At 36.1% G+C, this 19548-nt stretch overlaps 2 long non-coding RNA genes and 1 pseudogene across 27 annotated transcripts; 2 read left to right on the top strand and 1 right to left on the bottom strand.

Annotated features, from left to right (window-relative positions):
- Positions 1-914: 914 nt before the first annotated feature.
- Positions 915-8497, top strand: LOC147480910 (uncharacterized). Of its 25 annotated transcripts, none has more exons than XR_015205970.1 (9): positions 1114-1267; positions 1715-1837; positions 2678-2865; positions 2948-3077; positions 4238-4346; positions 4955-5088; positions 6086-6490; positions 7625-7714; positions 8115-8497. It is a non-coding gene; the product is annotated as an uncharacterized LOC147480910 (long non-coding RNA). The 25 variants fall into 25 exon arrangements; XR_015205965.1 differs by having other exon boundaries at positions 2678-2826; positions 2948-3386; positions 6115-6490; XR_015205957.1 differs by lacking the exon at positions 2678-2865 and having other exon boundaries at positions 995-1267; positions 2948-3386; positions 4183-4346.
- A 2863-nt stretch (positions 8498-11360) lies between these two features.
- Positions 11361-12681, top strand: LOC147480911 (uncharacterized). The gene is made up of 2 exons (XR_015205158.1): positions 11361-11468; positions 12255-12681. It is a non-coding gene; the product is annotated as an uncharacterized LOC147480911 (long non-coding RNA).
- Positions 12682-14244: 1563 nt separating this feature from the next.
- Positions 14245-17128, bottom strand: LOC147480912 (aminopeptidase P1 pseudogene; annotated as a pseudogene). The gene has a single exon (XR_015205974.1). The product of XR_015205974.1 is annotated as an aminopeptidase P1 pseudogene (transcript).
- Positions 17129-19548: the final 2420 nt, after the last annotated feature.

Here is a 19548-nt window from a genome sequence, read left to right on the forward strand (position 1 = left end):
TTCGTCTTCTTTGTTTGTATGTAGGGGTTTCTCTAACCCTTTGGAAGATCGGACCGGTCTTGCTATTCGGTTTCTTGAGATCCGGGTTCTCCGCTTTTTTTTTTTGGATCTTATTTTGTACTGAAGACCATAAATAAGCCGGATCTAGGTTTTTGTGGGTGTTCGTTGGTGGTGTTTGGTTCAAAATATAAAATTTCTTCATCCCCCATCTCTTCCTTCTAGGTCTAGCATCTCTCAATCGGCGTCAATGTCATGGGTTCAGCCCCTTGAGTCCGAATTTCTGGTTTGGCTTTAAACTTTGTTTGTCCAAAGCCATGGCTCTCTCCCTAAATCTACCCCCTCTCCGGATTGCTGGTTTGGGTACCTTGGTTAGGCCACCGCTCATTTATTGGGCTTATGGTGGGGCGTTCTTTTTTGGAATTGCCAATCTGCCGCCTTTGTCGTAGAGTTTTATACTGTGTGATTTGAATTTGATGACTTTCGAGTCTTTACTCTGGGAGATCCAACACGGTGGATGTACAAGCAAGTTTGAAACTGGTCTGGAGAAGAGGATGGGGTTTCCAATGTGGTTTTGTTCCTGTTGTTGGGTGCTTGGATTTGGTGGAGCTTATGTTGAGAAGACATGATTTTTAGCGCTCTTGTTTGTTACAGTTGTACTGATTACATCCTTGTTTTTCTTGCTTTCAGCTTGTTGTCCTGAATGTAATGTTTTTATCTGTGAATGAATACAATCAGACAATTATCGAAAAAAAAATGATATTCATCTAAATTTGAAATTAACAACGATTTGTCTTTTGCTACTACTGATGCATTAGCCAGAAAAAATATATGTATTACACTCACTAGATCAAGGTTTGAGAGCTTGCAATTTATTTAAAAAAAAAATAAAAACATAAACCCTTTAAACAAAGTATGCAATGAATCATTAGCTATCAATATATATATATATATATATATATATATATATATATATATATATATTATTTATTCAAGTGGAGTGTAGATTATGGCTAGGGATACTCCAAGTGGAGTATTGGACACGTGTCTAAGGCGTATTCGGGCGTATCAGTGTCCGATACGGATTCTTCGATTTAAGAGAAGTATCCGTTATTTATGCAGAGAGATGTGTGGGTTTCAGAAGCTCAGATGTACTATGTCGTGAATTGCAAAATAAGATTTTAGTTCATATTCCTCTTCTTCTGATGCAGTTTGAAGTTCACAAATCCTGGTAAATCAAAGAGGAAAAGCTTGGAAACTAGATTCGAAGGTACGTTCATTTCATCTTCAAAGCCAGTTCTAACTGACAAACTTATTGGTTTGGGCGAATGCTCTGCGGTCGATTGATCGCCTTTGTATCTGGCATACTGTTTATGTGAGTCATCCAATTCCATTGGCCTACCATCCACCTGCGTCAAATTACCATTTGAATTTTGAATATGTCCATACACAACTTCTATACAGGTTAGAAAAAAGGCGTGACTTTCTTATTGGGGTTGACTTTGGAGTTTCTCTATACTCACTAAGATGCATATGTAGTTATACACTCATCACATAGCAATTTGATTGCTTCCTTTCTGTTGATCCTGTTACGTAATGGTAATGGAATGCACATATAGCCTTCTACTGTCATAATTTTTTTGCAATTGTATTTTACTAGTTTAATTTAAACGAATTATATTGAAGACTGCCCTTTTTAGATGTGTGATTGTAACAGCCAGCATTTCACAAATCTTGATGCTATCCCATGGAAAATGTACAGAAGCTCTGGTTCTGTACCGATCTTTTACATGCGGACAGGGATGCCCTTCCAGTCCTAAGTAACTCATGTCTTGGATATGTAAGTTGATCGTACAGGACCTCTTATCATATCTGCTAGTCTGCTACAATGACTAGAATAAGTCTAAATTTGAATTTTCGGATGCCTCTTTGGATATGTTAGTTATCGTTTCCCACCCGATAGAATTTTAGAAACCTCACAACAATCTTTGAGGATGCATATATTTCATATTTTATTTGTTATACACTGTTCTCGAGGCAAAAAGATCTCAAATTGGTTATTGACTTATTTCTAACCATGCAGTTTCTCTGTGCGGACAGAAGCATATCATGATCGTTCAACCATGTGGACATTTTTCATATGGTGTAGATTGTCCCCACGGACTAGATTCTGTTTAATATACCTTGTGTTGGAAAATTAACTTGAAACTGCTCAGCGTATTGTTTGTGTTCTGATTTAGCCATCAAAAGTAAATATCTATTACATGTATTAGACGTGCACACTGATGGAGTAACTTATGGGAATGGGAACCAGGAGTAGATCCATACTAGCTTTTATATTGTGCAAGTGAATTCTGCATGAGTATAATACATCTAAATTTTTTTCGCCTTTTCAGAATAAAGTAACTCTAAATTTTTTATTCTTGGAGATGTAAAAAGGAAGGAAATCAGGCCTCTATTTGTAAAAAGTGGACCCCGCCCGCAGATAATCTGTGGAGAGAAGACTTAGGACACACTAAACTCAGAACTCGCTTAGGTTTTAAGTAGTAACTGAGGACCTAAACTATCTAGGAAAGTTGCTCAAACTTAAATAGAATACTTTTATTTCGACGTAAGCTAATATTCTATTTGAATGGGATGAGGATCCAACTTAAATGACATCTCTTATCTCTATGTGCAGAAATGTGAGTAAAATAAGCATCTTTATGTGAGAAGAGTAAGTAGAAAATGGAGTGTTTCAATGCACGTTATAGCAACATGTTCCTATTTGGACTGTTGGAATACTGAAGTGGTGTCTAAAAGCATTTGATCCTGATGTTTGTCTTCTCAGTTAGGGTTTCTTGTTTTTGATTGTCAGACACTGTCTAGGTGCACTTAAAAATAAGCACAACTCTTCTAGTTTTATTGCCGTATTTTCTGATTGAGAACTGACAGTAATCTTGATGTGCAGAACAACATGAATGACTGAAGTCCATGCAGAAGAAGTTCAAAGAAGAGGTAGCTCACCTTCTCGAGGAGTGTAAGAGCATGCTTGAAGAACTCGAAACCTTCCAGACAAAACTAAAGGGAAATGCGAAGAGGCAAAGTATGATTGCCTATGCTAGCAAGATATTCAACGAGAATGTTATTGTTCGTCTTCAGTTTTTGGTGTTTCTTGACCATGCTCAGATGATAAGTCCATGTTGCTTATTATTTTATTGAAACAAAAAAAAAGAAAAGAAAAAATAAAGAGGATATGTCGAAAGCAAAAAAACAGGACTGGGGTGGACCAGTAATTGCTTGTGGTAAGCCTACACAATACTTGATGAGGAAGGAAAAATTGCACATTATCTTCAACCCAGTTCAATTTTGTCACCTTTGGGGCACGCACGTAGTTATCTTTCCTTGTGGTAGGTTCCTTTGCTAATCTTACTTTGCTTTATGTTTTTGTCTTTTCTGAAAAAAAGAAAGAGAGAAAGAATTCAAATTTAGGTATAGGTATCAGACTTGAAATATAGGTATGAGATTGTAAGCGAAAGTGAGATCACCTGATTGTGTTTTTAAAAATATACAAATAGAAAAGCTTTGTAAAGACTGGTTGTGCTTTCTATTTTGTACTTTTTCGTTTGGCTTCCATTAGGGAACTGTTACACAATGATACCCTGGTATGAGATACATCAAACTGTAACCTTGTTCAGTGATACTGTCGTAGTACCAGCAGCTGTAGTCATGTCAGTACATAATTTGATTTTGTGTGCGCTGTTATCTCATTAAATCTGGATTAAGCATGCAATGCTAAAAGAGATGTTGATAACCATGTGTCTATTGCTGTATTTTGTGTTTCCCCTTGGTATATAGGAAAGTAATTGAAACTTTGTATTATGTTGTTTGTATGGCTGCAAAGATCTTATGTGACCATCATGAACTTATATAGAAATCAGGTGCCCTTTATCAAGTGGTTTAATGCTTTTCAGTAAGTTCTGCACCAGGACCACATAAAGAGCAGCTTAGTGCGGAAAACCTAATCTTTTATTCAGTTTGAAAAGAACATTGAGTTTTGCCTAGATTCACTTGCTTTCATTATTTAGGTGTGGCAGAATGCTCCTCTACTTTGACATGCTCCTTCACATTTCTTAATTTACCATGCTTTGCTTCATATGTTTTCAATGCATTTCAAGCTTAACTTGACTTGTCTGTGTAAAACAGAAGAACCTGCCAACTTTTTCCGGGTATTCTGACCAGTTCTGGTATACTTTGTTAGTTCCCTTCTTTTATCAGAGGCATTGCACCAGAGACTTCTCTGACAGGCGGAAGAAGCAACTGAGATTCAATTGAATGACACCGACAGAAGAATCACTGCCATCCACAAGGCAAGTTACTTGTTCTTACTTCTTAATCAAGCCTTCACTAGTGGGGATTTATCTTCAAACCCAGTTCTAAGTTCTAACTGACAAACTTATTGGTTTGGGCGAATACTCTGTGGTCAAAGGAGTCCAATGAATGATTGCCTTTGTATTTGGCATACTGTTTATGTGAATCTTCCAATTCCATTGGGCATTGGCCCACCATGTAGCAATGATACAATACAAATGAATTCCTTGCTTCCTATCCATCTGCGTCAAATTACCATTCGGGTCATGAACATGTCCTTAAACACTTCTATACAGATTCGAAAATGTTGACTTTGGAGTGTGTATAGACTCACTAAGATGCATATGTAGTTATGGACTCATCACATTGCAATTTGATTGCTTACTATATGTTGATCCTGTTGCATGATGGTAATGGCATGAATATATGGTCCTCTAATGTCATAATTTTTTTGCAATTGTATTTACTAGTTTAATTAAAACGAACTATATTGAAGTCATAAAAGGCATTAGTTTCTTACCTACGTAACGGACTGCCCTTTTAAGATGTGTGATTGTAACAGTCAGTATTTAACAAATCCTGATACAATCCCATGGAAAACTTACAGAAGCTCTGGTTCTGTACCGATCTTATACATGTGGACAGGGATGCCCTTCCAAGTTCCAATCCTAAGTATCTCATATCTTGGGGATGTTTGTTGATCGTACAGGAACTAATGTCATATCTGCTACAACGACTGGAGTAAGTCTAAATTTGAATTTTCGGATGCCTCTTTGGACGAGTTTTAGATTATCGTTTCCCACCCAATAGAATATTAGAATCTTCACAAAACAATCATTGAGGATGCATATGCTGCAAATTTTATTTGTTATACACTGTTATCGAGCCAAAAAAATCTCAAATTAGTTATTTTTGACCATGCAGTTCCTATGTGAATACAGAAGGATATCATGATTGTCCAACCATGTGGACATTTTTCATATGCTGTACATTATCCCCACTGATCAGTTTCTGTTTAATATACCTTTTGTTGAAAAGTTAACTTGAAATTGCTTAGCATGTTGTTTATATTTGGATTTAGCCATCAAAAGTGCATATCTATTACATGTATTAGATCCATTCTAGCTTTTATATTGTGCGAGTGAATTCTGCACAAGTATAATACATTTAAATTTTTTTCGCCTTTTCAGAATAAAGTACTCTTCACTTTTAATTCTTGGAGATTTAAAAAGGCAGGAAACCAGGCCTCTACTTTTAGAGAGAGAGAACACCCTCCCCTGATAATCTGTAGAGAGAGGACTTAGGACACTAAATTCAGAACTCACTTAGATTTTAAGTAGTAACTGATGACCTAAACTATCTAGGAAATTTGTTCAAACTTAAAATAGAATACTTAGTATTTCGGCATAATCTAATATTCTATTTGAATGGGAGGATTCAACTTAAATGACATCTCTATGTACAGAAAGTTGAATAAAATAAGCACCTTTATGTGAGAAGAGTAAGTAGAAAATGGAGTGTTTCAATGACAATTGCACGTTATAGCACCATGTTCCAATTTGGACTGTTGGAATACTGAAGTGGTGTCTAAAAGCCTTTGATTTCAGTTAGGGTTTCTTGTTTTTGATTTTCAGACATTGTCTAGGTGCACTTAAAAATATGCACAACTCGATCTTCTAGTTTTTTTGCAGTAATTTCTGTGCTTGGATTGAGAACTGACAGTAAGCCTGACTCACAGAACAACAATAACGACTGAAGTCCATGCAGGAGAAGTTCAAAGAAGGCTGACCTTCTCGAGGAGTGTAAGAGCACGCTTGAAGATCTCAAAACCTTCCAGACAAAAATAAAGGGAAGTGCGAACCTATGCTAGTCAGATATATATTCAACTTCATCTTCAGTTTTTGGTGTCTCTTGACCATGCTCAGATGCTTTGTCCCCGTTGCTTCTTTCCTTATTGAAACACAACGAAAAAGAAAAAATAGAGAGGATATGTTGAAAGCGAAAGAGAGAGAGGGGGGTGGGCCAGTAATTGCTTGTGGTAAACCTACACAATACTTGATATGGAAGAAAAAATTGCACTCTATCTTCAATCTAGTTCAATTTTGTCACCTTTAGGGCACGCTCGTAGTGAGCTTTCCTTGTGGTAGGTCCTTTGCTAATCTTACTTTGCTTCAGATGTTTTTGTCTGTTTTGTAAAAAGGAAGAGAGAAAGAACTCAAACAGGAAATACTGACTTGAAATATAAGTATAAGATCGTAAGAGAAAGTGAGATCACCGGCTTGTGTTCTTAAAAATTATGAATAGAAAAGCTTTGTAAAGACTGGTTTTGCTTTCTTTTTTCTATTTTTTTCTTTTGGCTTCCATTAGGGAACTGTTACACAATGAGATCCTGGTATGAGAAACATCAAACTGTAACCTTGTTCACTGACACTGTCATAGTGCACAGCAGCTGTTGTCATGTCAGTACGTAATTTGATATTGTGTTATTGTGTATGCTGTTATCTCGTTAATGTTACATTTGCAGTGCTATTATATGTTTTATTAAATATGTCAGAATTAGAAGTTGTGGAAAATGTAAAGCTTTCCTAGGCTGTCTGCTGACATATGAAATGTTCTCAAATTGTGAAACCTAAGTATATATTAGATGGCTGGGCACAGCTGCGAGTTGTGACTTGTGATACACCTTGTGGAACTATAATTTTCCAAATAAAAGTTGGCAGGTAGACTGCTTATGACTTCTTACTATATGCTTGATGTGCGCTTTTGATCAGCTGATCTGAAAGTTATTTATTTAAATCGGGATTAAGCATGAATGCAAGGAGAGATATTAATAATTAACCATGTGTCTGCTGCTGTATTTTGTGTTTCCCCTTGGTTTATAGGAAAGTAATTGAAACTTCAATACTTCATACTTGCTTGTATGGCTGCAAATATCTTATGTGACCATCATGAACTTATAGAAATCAGGTGCCCTTTATCAAGTGGTTTAATACTTTTTAGTAAGTTCTGCATCAGGACCACAAAAACCTAATCTTTTATTCAGTTTGAAAAGAAGATCAAGTTTTGTCTAGATTCACTTGCTTTGATTATTTAGGTGTGGCAGAATGCTCCTCTACTTTGACGTTCTCCTTAACATTTCTTAATTTACCAAGCTTTCCTTCGTATGTGTGTTTCAAGCTTAATTTGAGTTGTCTGTGCAAAACTGAAGAACCTGCCATTTTTTTCCGAGTAAATTGACCAGTTCTGATATACTTTGTTAATTCCATTCTTTTATCAGAGGCATCACACCAGAAGCTTCTTACAGGCGGAAGAAGCAATTAAGACTCAATTGAATGACGCCGACAGAAGAATCACTGCCATCCACAAGGCAAGTTACTTGATCTTAATCAAGACTTCACTGGTGGGGATTTAGCAAAAGGTGGTTCTTATTTATTATACTAGATATGGTTTCGTGCTAAAAGTTACCTACTAGTTCGCATCACCATGTATTTTGTGGTGATGTCAAGTGCGCAGTTGTGCACTGCGATGAGGAATGGATCCATTTCTTGATATTTATTGATAGCTAGCATATGAGAACAGTGTCAGGGAATACCGGAATAACATACCTAGCATATAGTGGTTGTGTTGTGGCCCTAACTTAAATTTACTCCATCTTGTTATGTTAAGTTGATTGTTTGCAATTTCTCAGATTACGTGCAATATGGTGATGTGCTGTATGATCAAAGGCTTTAGCAAGCCACTCTTTTTTAATTTAACTGTTGTTGCAGGTGGCAACTGGCAAGGAAAAATATGTTCTTATTGAAACATGTGATATCAGACTGCCTAAAAAAGGTGTTTTCGGTTGGCTTCCCATGATGATACAACACAAAGTGAAGATCTCTACTAGATGAACACGATGTTGACAAAATTGTACTTGTAACACTTCATTGGTTGTCCGTGAAGATGACTCTTTTTCTGCGGCTTAATAACGCATTATTGTTGTTCTATAATTCAACATTTTATTGTTATCCCACTTGTATTAACACGACAAATGCAACTTGCTTTTTGTCTATGCCATACTGTCCAAGAAGTGAAGTATTTTGTAGCTTCTCTGATTATAATAACCATAATTAATAGATTATTATAGGCATGATGCTTATAATTGTCAGTACGAAGCTAAGTCTGGGGAATGTTGATCACAGTATGGACAAAGGACACTAGAGACACTTGGAACTTGGTATTTTTGGAATGCATAAACATATTATGTTGAGGCGGATTTTGTTTTTCATGAATTTATGATTTTATCATACTGAAGTCATGCAATACATCGGACTGCGCAAATCTTACTATATTAGAAAAATCTGGGGTATGATGAATAGTGTTTTCACGTACGTCACAGGGGCAATTTAGTCTTTTCGCTCTCTATTACGGGGTGCATTTTTGTCTTTTCATATATTATCTCTAAAACTCTCGAATATTCCTCTCTCTGCTCTCGGTCTCTCACTTCGTCGCCTCCATTATCTATCTCGTTCGGGTTCTGGGTTCATTGGAATTGTTTTATTGTTGTTCTGAGAAGTGAATTTGAAAAAAATGAAAATAGGATTTGTTGTTGTGAGAACTGGCTTTGACGAGATTCACGCCGAAACATTTTGAAGATGTTGTTTATTTGTTGGTTGAGAAAGAGGGTTGGCCTCCTCTATATGACGTTTCTTTATTGAATAGTGACAAGGTATGTTCCTCAGCTTAATCGTCATGGGTTTTAACAAATGAAACAAGTCCCTCCTATAGATAGCCGTGAATCTTTAATGGATTCATTTTCAGGACTTTTAAGGATTTTACTACAAAACAAGCTATGTTGATGCTTTCAATAGCCCCAATAGTATATTCTATGTAGCTTTAGATAATTACTACTTTGAATTTTTGTCTGAACTTTTATCAAAGATGAAGTGCTCCACTAGCACTGGATTACCACTTTGAAAGGTATAATAGTTAATTTTCAAATCTTTTGTTTATAAATTATGATTTTACAGGGAAAAGTGTCATATATATAACGAGTGGACAAAGTTGGATTTGAAGACAAAACTGAAACATTTCTGCTAATATTATAAGTTGGATTCTGTCTGTGAAGAAGAAGCTGCAAAGATTAACTAAAGCAGTAGACATTTGAGAAATACATCTTAACTTTGTATGTGAGTATTAGCCTCCTGTTATATATTTGAGGGAATGGTATGATTTACGATTTTTGTTTTGCTTATGATTTACGAGTTGTGTGTTCTTTTGACCACCATATAATTCAGTTGCACTCAAAATGGAGAACTCTGCCCGAGGGAGCTCATTAGTACTTAATGACAATGCAATTCATAATCCTCGAGAGCCGCAGCGATAGCGGAACGGACGCCAAAACATGATTGTATAACAACTTTCCACGCATTGAGAATGTGAACGTCTCAAGGTCAAATAGTACTTCTTTTCTGTCTTCTTTTTATTGTAAGTAGCTTCAATCTTCTCAATCAAATAGTACTTTAGAAGTGTAAAGACCAATTTCACTAATTTCTCTTTATCACATTTTGAGGCTCTTGCATTTTAATGTGTATTGGTTCTATTGGTTCGTTGATGGCCTATTGGCCTGTTCTTTGATCTTGAAGTTTTGTGTTTGACGAAGGCACTTCCAAGTTTCATTCTTAACCTATGGAAAATATCCGAGCATATGATATACTCAATTCACTTAATTTTTCATGTTACAATAATTGCATTTAGATATTAGAACAAAGTCATATAAATTCTGCCCGATGGATGACTAGGCGCTCTAACTCTCTTTGGAGTTCGAATCGGGCGAATAAGTTATACCCTCCCGGGCTATACCAACATTACATCTCATGTTCTCGCTTCTTAATTTGTCCATTTCTTTTCCATGACATTGAATTGTCATTTTTGTCTCATTAAGTTTTATGTCTCTCGCAATTTGTTGCAGTTGATGTAGCTACACTCGACCTCCAATTTTCAAGTGAGTGTGATAGGTTGCTACTTTCTTTGACACTATGTTGTTCTTTTCCTATATTACGGTGTAATGCACACACGCTTTTGCTTCTCCCTATATTCTAGCTTAGTGCTTTTGAATCGAGTTTTTTTTTTTTTTTTTTTTTTTGAGGTCCAGTTAAACACATTGTCTTCTGCTTGATGCTACTTTTCGTCGTGATAATATTAACCTTTTTTTTATGATGCGATAGCCCAATAGGTTTATGTTGTTCTTATATATGGTCAACAACCGGTGCTTGCTATATAGTTCATTGTATGATATGCAAGGATATTATGTTTTGTGTAGTATATAATCGATGGGGATTTAAGCGATAAAAGTTTTACTTTATATTTTGTCGTTGTTTCGATTCAATATTTATAAATTTGGGCTTGGTTGAGGCATTTGGGTGCCCTTAACGCTTAAGGCACATTCACATATGCAACACTAATGACTATCGTGGTGACGACTACTACTATGAAGTTCATGCTTTCCTCTGTCAAATTTGCAGCTACCAATTTTAATGTGCACAATAATCATATATATGTATATGTAAGATACTGCATGATCTTTTTTCTAACTTTTCATATATTGAGATCACTTAGGCTATATCTATGACATAGCTTACACATAACATATGGTAGGAGCAACTAATCTCCAGATATTATACATAGCTTTTTCTAGGTAATTGAGGTTTTTCATCCAAAGACATATTTATATTATTTGTGCTTGCAGGTTGTTAATATTGTTCTATTTGTTGTGATGAAAATGTTGAGTTTTTGCTTCTATCCTGTGACCTCTCTCGAGAGCTCAACATGCTAAAGATCGGGTTCATAACCTACATCTTAATTTTGTGTTTATAAGATATTAAGATGAGATTTTTTTAATTATAATGAAACAAATCATAGTACCTAATAATTTGAATTAAGCTCCTATTTCTATTTGTCGCTATTTGTTTCCAATACGTTATGAAAAAAAGTTGTTATGCAAAGATACATTATATAATCTACTTCCTAATGCAACCGTGTACAATCTTACAAATTGGATGAGGACCTCATTTCTATTGGCTCTCTTCATAAGCTCATTTCTACTAGCTCTCTTTGGAAGATTCAATTTTCAAGGCTTGATGGTAATATCTTTTCTAAACTTCAAAAGCGTATATGAAGCCATGTGTTTCGTTATTTCTATGTTTTTTTTTATACATTCTTTGAGTTGCCAAACATGCTTCAAATAGAATACAAGAAATTTGAGTGTTAAATTCACCTTTTGCTCACATCAGTTTTTCTTTTTTCTTTGAGTGCATGAGATGTCGTTACTTCCACTAGCGCCTTAATGCTCATATCTATCACTCTTATACAAATCTAAAATCCATTTCCATTAAAATTCATTTCCATATTGTCCAAGTTGTTTATATTAGTTTTACTTGATATTGCAATGTGAACCATTTAAAAGTGAGGTCTGAATTTTGAAGAAGCTACCTCCCAGTTTTTATGTCACATCTCTATCCAAATTTTTATATGAAACCATGTCTTCTATTATTTTCATGCTCTTTTCTTTTACAGGTACATTCTCTGGACTTCATTCAAAAAAAGAAAGGTGTTATGCTTTTGTATTTTTTCTATAATTTATATTTATCTCGGGTTTAGATTATTAAAACAAGGATTATCTATACATTTATTTAAAGGAACATATATTTAGTTTGAATGTCAAAAACAAGGGAATCTCGCCGATTTTTGAAAAAAAAATAGAATGCTATGTTTTTGTACTATTTTAGTAGTTTATATTTATCTCAATCACAATATTCTTTTCGATGGGGAATAGTGCATAATAGATTGATTCATAACATGTACAATGACAGATGTGTAGTTTAGATTTTGAATAATTGAATTTTTACACGCTTTGTTGCATGTGGTAGCAAAAGAGGGAATATGATGCTCTCAATGCCGTTACGCCCGGGCTAGGAACTGCTGCAGTTATTGTGGACGACAAGTCGACATACGCTGTGGATGCAATTGCAAGTCCTTATTTTTATAAACATGAGAGTTGTGGGCAGTGCACTCTTTGTATAGAGGGGACAATATTGCTATGGATGATCATTGAAAAATTGACTAAGCAAATAGTGGTGCACACCATCTGTGCATTAGGCAATACTGCTGATACAGTGTATTATCAGACATTTCAAACCTGAGTTTAAGAGGAGGATCAAAGAGCACGCAAACAGATAATTATTACATGTTGATTTATGTTCGGGGGAAAGAGTTGTTTTCATGTTGACTTTCCATGTACTAAATATTCCTTTCAGAACCTGAATGAAAAATAAAATAAAAATCAGTGTTGGTTTTTTTGCGTGTGTTACTTCACTTCCCATTTGTAACTTTGTGATTTCACGATCGTATTGTTAAAACGTGCATAGCACGTGCATAATGCTAGTCCATTTTATATGGGTTACTCTGCTGCACAGTTGGAAAGTTATAATACTATTTTAGTTGTCACCAGATTGGTTTGTTTATGTTGCACTGGTTGGTTGTTAGTTCAAAATCTGGTTCACCCTGACAAAATAGGTGAGGCAAGCAGCAGTGAATCCTCAATAATTTGTCAGAAAAAAGTAGGAGTTTTGGGACCAGAGCCCTTTTATGTCCTCGTTCACGAACGTGTTAACTAATATACAACCCGATATATTTGTAAGTCATGGCAGAGTGTATCAGTGTAGTACATGATTTCAAGCCTGCGAGCAACATGCATAGGATTATCGTGATGAACCTCACGCGCTTATGTGGAAATTCTTCCTATCAGAACACGTAGTTAAAACCATTGTCACCAAATACGGGTTTAAAACGCCAGGCGTCTGGTTCCAGCTTAAAACCGGGTTTTTCAACAAAATCGTTTTAAACGTTTTAAACCCGTTTTAAACGATTTAAACCCGTTTTAAACGTTTAAAACCCGAGATTTTGAAAATCTCCCGTTTAAAACTTTTTTTTTTTTTTTTTTTTTTAAAAGAAAATGCTAGAAAAGAAAAGGGTTTTGGAGTTTACCTTTTTGAAGAGTGGGCGTTAGATTGACTTATTGAGACCGTTCTATTTTGCTTTAGACTATTAATAATTAATTAAAAATTTTAAAGTTATTAACTTATTTGTAGTACTTAATTATGCCATTATGGTTGGTAATTAGTAGTATCTTATTTTTTGAATAGTGTTTTGGCTTGAATCTAAAACTTCTAAGATTTGGATGAGTAATGATAATTTGATACTTTCGTGATTTGAATTTTCTTTCATTTGTATTATTATTATTTTTATTTTATGTGTCTATTTTTTTTTCCGTTTTTTTCCCGAGACGTTACACGAACTAAGTTTTTTTCAAGTATACCGTTTTAAACCCGTACCGTACTTGGTGACAATGGTTAAAACTTAAAACTGTCCACTGAGAACTTCATACACGCCCCTTCATGTCCACCTAGGACCACTGGACCAGGGATAAACAAAATAGGTTAAGAAATGGTCAGTGGTCACTATTTAGGTCCAATGAAACCCCATTACCTCAAAAATCACTAAAATCAAGCTCCATCCATCCCATTCAGGCGTAACGCCAACCGCATTTCTGCAATTACGCAGATTCCAACTAGCTACCAACGTTGGTCACCACTCCAACTGGCTACTAACAAATCGCCAGTTGCCACTCCAACAGGTTACCAACTTGGTGTCCCACTTTCATAAAATATTAAGTGCCTTCTCTGATAGTGTTCAGAAGAATAGCTTGCAAATCAAGTTGTTCTATGTGACCCCCCGGAGCGTTTTATGTTTCAGCATACTGAAAACAAAACTAATCATAATAACAAAGTGACCCTGTTACATGATGAAGTTCTGAAAAAAATAGTTCAATTCTTCATTTTTGAATAGCAAAAGATGCTATTGGAAGAAATATAAATTGAGTTTATTATATGCTCAATCAACATGAACAATGAACCTTTTCTAGCTTTCGATCAACAAGGAGAGTATGATAGATAATAAGCATCCAATTGCAAAACAATAATTAAACTAGAGAGATAAATTTAAGTAACTCAGTTCAAATCTAGAAACAGAAGCAATATCTTTTTAAGGAAGAAAACTCATGTGATCATTATGGTAGAAGGGAGGCTGAGACCAGATGTTAGACGACACTTACGGGTTCAGTGGCTTTCTCCAACCATGCCATTTCAGATTCATCCAGATATGGAGCGAGAATCTCTTTGCAGTTGGCATGGTATGTATTTACCCATTCGATCTCATCAGCTGACAATAGGCTCAAGTCCATCAATTTTTTCTGGTAAGGTGCCCATGTTATATGCTCAAAACACAAGTAGCCCTTGTCACCAAAATTGAACTCCGTGTTAGCATCTTTAACTACAAGCACATTCTCCAATCTTATACCGAAGGAACCATCCTCATAGTAGCCAGGTTCATCTGTTACCGTCATCGAAGCTTGTAGAGGCACTTTTAGAGCATTTGGTCTGAAACTGATTGAATGAGGTCCTTCATGGACATTCAGGTAAGACCCGATTCCATGACCAGTACCATGACGATAATCTAGGCCGTACTTCCACAAAGGAGCACGAGCAAAACTGTCAAGAGCAAGACCACTTGTGCCGTTTGGAAATCTGGCAGCGTCTAAGGCAATATGGCCTTTGAGAACTGCTGTATAGCATGTCTTCTCATGTGCTGAAGGTTTCCCAAAGTGAACTGTGCGAGTTATATCGGTTGTTCCATCTCCGTACTGGGCTCCAGAATCACAAAGATAAATTTTACCTGCATCTAGCTCAAGACATGTTTCTGGCGCTGGGTTGTAATGATTTATTGCTGCATTAGGGCCAACAGATGAAATGGTAGGAAAGCTCAGCCCTCTGAAATGCTTTTTTGATGCACGGAAGCTTTCCAACTTATCGCTAACAGTCACCTCCGTTAATTTAACGGATTGCGTAGGTTTTCTCTTGTGAGTCCCTTCTTGCTCCAAGAAATAGCCAGGTGCTCCATAATTCTCTTGCATCTGCTTATCCAACCAGACAAGATATTGCACAACAGCCGCGCCATCCCGAATATGACAGTCTCTTAGACCATCTAATTCAACAGGGTTCTTGAGAGCTTTCGCAAGGGCCAGGGGCGACTGCTGCAGGAAAACTTGATCAGAATTTAAATTTGAATACAGTGCATAGCAGCATGTACCTGGGTCAAGCCAAATTCGGTTCTGATTTTCTTTTGCTGCAAGCGACACCACATCAGTGCTCACTGCACTATAATCACGGACTTGAACGCCATTCTCTTCCATGTAAGAGTGGACTTCAGCAGAAACTTTTTTCTTGTCCACATAGAAAAATGCCAAGTCAGGTGTTACTATAGCGAATGCTTGAACAACAGGATTGTAGGCTACATCAGTTCCTCGAATATTATACGACCAAGCAACTTCATCAAGCGCTGCAAGTACAATGCCACAAACGTTCTCCTTGGTGAGCTTTTCTCTCAAGTCCTTAAGCTTTTCAGCAACAGCACGCCCAGCAAACTCGACGGGATGAATAATAACAGGATTAGTTTCCATAGGTGGGCGACTTTTCCAAACTTCATCGACCAAATTACAGGACAACTGCACTAATTCATGTTGTTTTTTTGTGAAAACGCCCATCCATCTCTGTGCAGTATCAACGGATACACACCAAGGATCAACCCCCACGGTCGCACCGTCAGGCAGATGATCAGATATCCAATTCTCCAAAGCCAGATCTTCTCCCATACGCATTAGGGTCCAACGATCACTTAGTTCTTGTTCTGCTTGCACAAAGTATCTCCCATCGGTCCAAAGCCGTGCCTCAGTCATGGTTATAAGAGCCACACCAGCACTTCCGGAGAATCCAGAAACATATTCACGTCTCATATCCCTTGAAGAAACATATTCACTCTGATGATAATCTTCACTAGGAACAATCAAGGCATGAAGAGGGGGGTTGTGGGAAGCCATTAAAGGCCTCAAAGCATCAAGTGGATCTCCCATCTCTGACTCCACTAAGGAACAAGATTATAACAAATTAAACAAAGTTTCTCAGATGCACCCAACGCCTAACAAGGAATAATACTCGGAACAAACTCTGTCAATTCACACCTATTTATATCTTTAATAAAACACCCAGGTCCATTAGACTTCTATATCCCTTGGGACTCTCAAACTTTGATGTCAATCCTAACTAAACAAAAAGTTACTAAAAGTCAACCAAAATTGTTGTAACATCTTTCTCTATTATAAGGGCAGGACCGTCCTACCACAATACACACAAGAAAATGCTACTTTTTCACCTTTTCTAGAGGTTTCCCTTAGAGTTGACTCACTTTCTGCTCTCTCTTTTTTTAACGAATGCGGCACCCATTAGCTCCGGCTGCTGGAATCCGTTAAAGCGAGTCATTTTTTTTTTCTAGACAAAAGAAGAATCAACACTTAATGTTCTTTGTTTGAGATACAACAAAAGCATAACATCATAGCATCAAAATAGATGCCTTCAAGTTTGAGATGTAAATCTTCTAGAAATTTGGCACCTCCTATAAAAATTTAACCATTAATAAGTAACCCCGTTACTATGTTTACAACAAGTGAACTACAATAATTTCAAAATCAACTATGTATGATGTATGATGCTTTGATAGTTAGTGGTGGTGTGAAAGATGGTGCTGCACGGTGATGGTTCTGGATAGTGGTGGTGCTGGATTTGGCTGCTGCTGGATGGGAGATTGCTTGTGGTGGTGTTTGAGAAAAAGGTACCAAAGGCAACAGTTAGTTTCATAGACTGCCTTAGATATATATAATGTCATTTTATTTTATTTTTACGTGTATGATGTTATCGATTATATCATTTTATTTATCTTGTAATTTATTTTCCAATGTGGCAAGAAATAAATAGATGATGTGGAAATCAATTCATCTGTAATTATATAAATTGATCATTTTCTTCAGCAATTCCAAAGGTCATAACTATAAGAAAAAAACCGTAGCTACAAAATTGTTTGATTTCTATTCAATTCTACAAATAATTCAGGCATGTAATAGGTAGTGTTATTAATTTTTCCTTCATTGTTCGCAAATTCTAATCAATTTCTTTTTGGAATCCATTTCTTTTTTGGCAGAAATGTCACTTGCATCATATCAGTGAATTACACAGTAAATAAAATAATTGATGATGTCATGTAAAAAAGAAAATGACATTATATATATCTAACGCCATCTATGAAACTAACTGTTGTGTTTGGTACTTGCAACTTCAGGAGTTTTTTCACTTGGAAAAAAGTTTAAGGTTGTAAGTGATAATCAGGGTCAAGTTATGTAAGACTATAAATCAACTAAGACTGTCCACGGTTCAATTTGGGTCGGTTTAGCCTAAAATTGTGGACCAAACTAACTTAGTTGGTTTCCAACTTTCCAAACTGAAATCGAACCACAACTTCAAAAATACTGAGTTCTGACTGAACCACAAAATCGGTTTGGTTAGGTTTAAAACCGAATTTGTTGAATTCTAAATGTACCAAAGCAACTACAGCTTTGCCACAGGCTCAATTCATAAAGGCCCACTCCATAAACTCAGGAACAAGCCCAGCCACCCAAGGGCATCTCTTGATGTCCCCAAACCCAAGTGAATGTATTTACGACTTCATTGTAGTGACTTGGCTTGCTCACTGCTGATATGGGACTAAAATAACTCTTGAGTAAAAGTTACAGAGAACATTTTCCTTGAGCCAAGAAGAAGCAATTGCGCCCATTCAAGTAAGGTAAACTATGTTTTCTTATTAACAATGGTGATGGAAGCTACTCATCACGGAGAAAACAGTAGGAAATTTCATCCTTGGTTTATATATAACTCATCACCTACTTATCACTTACTAGTGCCTGGTAGAGATTTGGAGATGATGTTGGAATGGATGAAAATTGATGTTGTTGGGTTTGATCAAATTAAGAGTGGTGGCTATCGAAGTGTTTTGGGAAATAGGTTTTGACTTGTGTAGAACAGTACACAACTACACCAGATGAGATCCAACGGTTGTTTAAACATCAATATATTAGATATTATCCAAAATATATAATATAATAATAGACTAATAGTTGTATACATTCGGTTCGGTTCGGGTTATATCGATTAATCGAGATACAAAACCAAAAACCGCATTAAACTGGTCGGTTCTTAGTTTTCAGAACCGTAAACCAAACCAGGTCTATCAAGAACTGGAAAAAATGGCCGGTTTAAGCCGGTTCGGTTTGGTTTTTCGGTTTTCAGTTTTTTGTGGACAGCCCTACCCATCAACTATATTCTAAAGTAGAGACCCCATTGTTAACTATTTGTGTTAAATAATACCCGGACACGTAAAAAATACAGCATGACAACAAAAATGTTGTAGATGGAACCCACTACCACTGTTCAAATAAAACACAAGTATGTAAAATAAAAATGTTGTCACCTATGACCTACCCTGCATAGTTTAAAACATATTTGTTATATTATTCTTGCCATGATTAACAAGATTGGTTATGTTATGTGGATATAAATTCATGCGTCAGGTACTAAATGGTGATCTTTGTATGTACACCAATAGTTGTCAATTGATCTCTAATGCTTGCAAGTACATCACTACATCCATAAATATATGGTGGTTTATGCGGCAATTAAAGTTTTTCTTATTGTGGCATGTCTAGTGTCTACGCTGTCCATGCTAATTAAGCACAGTATGTAAAATCTGAGGATGTTAATTTAAAATCAAGATATGAAAATTACAACTGTCGATGAAATCTGTTTAGATTGATAAAGACTTGGTAAATATTCCGGGACCAATATCAAATAGGGCTTTGCCAAGTGCCAACTATGAAACTATGAACTATCTTTAATTTTTTATTTGTTTGGGGTAAAATTGTAGGATCTTCTGGAATATGAGTCTAGTATAATAACTTACAAGGTTACAATTTCTTCTACAATAACACTCAATTTCCATACAAAAGTAATCCTTCCAGACATGATCAGTTGATTCATTAAACAAAGCCGAAATGAAGAAGAGGGAGATTTGTGATTTGTCTAACTGAAGGAGAGGCCTTGTTAAAATGGGTGAAATTTGGGCCTTGAAAAGATTAAATTGTAAACCTGATTATGGGAGCTCATTTCCCAAACACCAAAGAAATTGTTAAATAAGATCAGGAACAGTGGGCCTAGTCTGGGCTTT

The sequence above is a fragment of the Coptis chinensis genome, chromosome 8 (assembly GCF_015680905.1).
Source record: "Coptis chinensis isolate HL-2020 chromosome 8, ASM1568090v1, whole genome shotgun sequence".
In the NCBI taxonomy this organism is placed as follows: Eukaryota; Viridiplantae; Streptophyta; class Magnoliopsida; order Ranunculales; family Ranunculaceae; genus Coptis; species Coptis chinensis.